Source organism: Amblyomma americanum, chromosome 3, assembly GCF_052857255.1.
Source record: "Amblyomma americanum isolate KBUSLIRL-KWMA chromosome 3, ASM5285725v1, whole genome shotgun sequence".
Taxonomy (NCBI): Eukaryota; Metazoa; Arthropoda; class Arachnida; order Ixodida; family Ixodidae; genus Amblyomma; species Amblyomma americanum.
The window spans coordinates 110,628,752-110,632,830 of NC_135499.1; positions in this window are offsets into that span (position 1 = coordinate 110,628,752).

Genomic DNA, 4,079 nt, shown 5'->3' on the forward strand with positions numbered 1-4,079 from the left:
GATTGGAGTGTTTATTGGAGCGTGCAGGGTGTAGAATCGCGTTGCAGCTGCGAGGAAAACTAGCGGTAGAGAAGGCAAAGTAGCTGGGCCTGCTGAATGAGACCGGTATGCGCGCATAAGAGTAAGACTATGATGGACAAGGAGAGCAGCGAAGCGATCTGCCAACGTTAGCCACATCAGCCATTGAAGTGAAAGCATTGGTAGTAAACTCCTTGTCATCTCTAATAAAGCTAATGTGTGCATCTATAACAATGTTATTGCCATTTCTTCCAAAATCTTCGTCATTAATCCGAAGACTCATTTTGTCTCCCGAATTTATCCCCATCATCAGCTTGAAGTACTTTTCCCCACAGAACGCTCACGAGGGCCAAAGGAGTCTTGGAAGAAAACGGGTAATGCTTGGATGGAAAACTGGGCTAGCGAATAACAATCGTGACTAAGTTGGCCAGCACTCAGAGCGGCCATTCCCCGCATTTAGGTGCTTTTGTTTGCTTGTTTATTTGAAACGTGCTCTGTGGCAGGCTGCCTATCAGCCTACCGGTTTGCGAGAATCTGATTTGTAGCGCACCTAATTCCGATTTGGCCTAACAACGCAAATCAAGTGTCATTTTCGGATGTGTGAACGTGGATGAGATCCGAATACGGACAGTGCAGCACTGTAACAGTCGGACTGCCTTCATTTAACGCGGACTGAACACTATGGCCAGGCGAAATTTGGCACCACCCTTTTAAAATATTAGTCTATTTTGGTCTACATATGCAGCACTCAATGACCACGCAATAAATGTTGTAGAATTAATAGTAACCAATAGATAACGACTGCTTGGAGAACAGAAGAGGAGGTTAGATATTACATTCTTCCTCTCGCGTTACCTCCTTTTTCTCCGGTCTGTTGCGCGACATCATTGTACAGCAGATTATTCAAAATGTTCTTCATAGGGTTTATCATCATCATCAGCCTCACTTCGTCCGCTGCAGAACAAATGACTCTTTCATACCTCTCCAATTAACCCTGCCATGTGTAGCTGCGGCCACCTTATCCCCGCAAACTTGTTTATCGCATCGCTACACCTATCATACGCCCTCAGCTACGCTTTCCTTTGCTTGGAACCCAGTCCGTTACCCATAACGACCATAGTTTATCTTGCATTCGCATTGCATGCCCTGCGAAAGCACATTTCCTAATTTCGGCTATGTTATCATCAACCCGCGTTTTTTCTCTGACCCACTCTGCACTCTTCGTGTCCCATATAACTTTAAACTTACCATTTTCCTTTCCATAGCTCGCTGCGTAATTCTCAAGTCAAGTTGAACCGTTTTCCTCAGATCCGCGTTTTAAGCCCTACTCTATAGATGAGTGCCGGTAAGATAGAGCTGCTATATACTTTCCTCTTGAATGATATTGCGAAACCGCTATTCATGATCTGTGAGAACCGGCCAAATGGGCTCCACCCCATTCTTGGTTTTCTAGTTATTACCCTAATCTGCAGACACTATCTCTAATAAATAGGCGTTCTGTCAAACCACTTTCTGCGGCTCGCTACAAATTGTAAACTGTTCTTTCTTTGAGAGACTGATGAACATTACTTTGCTTTTCGACATGTTATACAGTAGCTAATGTAATCAGATGGTTAATGAAAGAGGCAGTAGCGCACAGCAATCCGCAATCGCGCCAGTAACGAAAGAGGAAGTAAAGAAGGGCTTAGGAGCAATGCAAAGGGGAAAACAGCTGGTGAGGATCAGGTAACAGCAGACATGTTGAAGGACGGAGGGGAAATTCTGCTAGAAAAACTATCCATCCTGTATACACAATGCTTTATAACCTCGACCTTACCAGAAGCTTGGCAGAACGAAACTATTATCTTCACAATAAAGGAGACGCCAAGGACTTGAAAAATTACAGACCGATCAGCTTACTGTCCGTTTCCTGCAATGTGCTTACTAAGGTAATCGCTAATAGATTTAGGGCAACCTTGGACTTAGATCAACCAAACGATCAGGTAGTCTTTCGTAAAAGATATTTCACAATAGGTCATATTCACACTATCAATCAGGTGATAGAGAAATGCGCAGAATATAACCAACCCCTGTATATAGCGTTCATTGATTACGAGAAGGCATTCGACTGAGTGGAAATCTCAGCAGTCATGCAGACATCGCAGGATCAGGGTGCAGAAGAGACATGTCAAAATCATCGTCATCATCATCATCAGCCTGACTACACCCAGCGCAGGGCAAAGGCCTCTCCCATGTCTCTCCAATTAACCCTGTCCTTTGCTAGCTGCGCCCACCCCATACATGCAAACATCCTAATCTCATCCGCCCACCTAACCTTCTGCCGCCCCCTGCTACGCTTGCCTTCACTTGGAATCCACTCCGTTAACCTTAAGCACCAGCGGTTATCTTGCCTTCTCAGTATATGCTCTGCCCAAGCCCATTTCTTCCTCTTGAGTTCGACTAGAATGTCATTAACACGCTCTTGTTCCCTCACCCACTCTGCCCGCTTCCGGTCTATTAACGTTACGCCTACCATATTCCTTTCCATGGCTCGCTGCGTTGTCCTTAACTTAAGCTGCACCATTTTCTTTAGCCTCCACGTTTCTGCCCCGTAGGTAAGGACCGGTAATATACAGCTGTTGCACACTTTTCTCTTGAGGGATATTGCTAAACTGCTATTCATGATCTGAGAGAACCTGCCATGCACTCCACCCCATTCTTATCCTCCTAGTTATTTCCCTCTCATGATCCGGATCAGCTTTCACTACCTAAGTAGACGTATACTGGACGTATACCGCAGCCGTGGCCTAGTGGCTTGGGCGCCCGTCTCGGCTGCGGGAGGTGGTCGGTTCGAAACCCACCGCCGGACACCCACCGTTAAAAATGGGTACAAGCGGCCCCCAGCCTGGCGCCCAGCTTTCTTTAGGGGTGTCCGCTTGGGAGAAGCTCCGTAAACCCCGCTACGCCCCTCGCGGGCTAAGCCCCAGTTTCGAACGACCTCGCAGCCTGCTAAAGGTGTTACTCCGGTCAACGTGTGATCAGCAAAGCAACAGCAAACTGCGCAGCTACCATAGTCCTCCATAAATTCAGTAATAAAATTCAATTGCGTCAGGCAAGGAGATACGATATCGCCATTGCTATTCACCGACTGTTTACAGGTTTTCTAAGGCCTCAATTGAGAGCAGTTGGGTATTAAGTTAATATAGAATGCCTAAATAATCTGCCATTCACTGATGACATTGCCTGGCTGAGTCACTCAGGATATGAACTGGAAATCATTATCAATGGTTTAGAGAGGCAGAGCAGAACGGTGGGTCTAAAATTAACATGCAGAAAACCAAAGTAATGTTCAACACCCTAGCAAGGGAACAGCAGTTCAAAATTGGAAGCGAGGCACTGGAAGTGGAAAGGGAATATATCTACTTAGGGAAGGTAGTGACAGCTGATCCGGATCATGAGAGGGAAATAACTAAAAGGATAAGACTGGGGTGGAGCGCATATGGCAGGTTCTTTCAGGTTATGAATTGCAGTTTACCATTATCCCTCAAGAGAAAATTGTACAACAGCAGTATCTCACGGGTACTCACCTACGGGGCGGAAACTTAAAGACAATGCAGCAAGCAATGGAAAGAAAAATGATCGGTGTAACGTTAAGAGACCGGAAGCGGGCAGAGTGGGTGAGGGAACAAATGAGGGTTACTGACATTCGAGTCGAAATCAAGAGGACGAAATGGGCTTGGGCACTCCATATGGTGGGAAGGCAAGACAACCGCTTGTCCTTAAAGGTAACGGAGTGGATTCGAAGAGTAGGCAAACGTAGCAGGGGCCGGCAGAGAGTTAGGTGGGCGGATGAGATTAAGAAGTTCGCAGGCATAGGGTGGGTGCAGCTGGCAAAAGACAGGGTCGATTGAAGAGACATGGGAGAGGCCTTTGCCCTGCAGTGGATGTAGTCAGGCTGATGATGGTGACGATGTTAATTTTTAGCCCCACCGTTCTGCTCGGCCTGTCTTTGAACATACAATGCACTTCATCCCCTGAGAGCCTTAGGAAGACAATGTCATCAGTGAATCGCAGATTGCTAA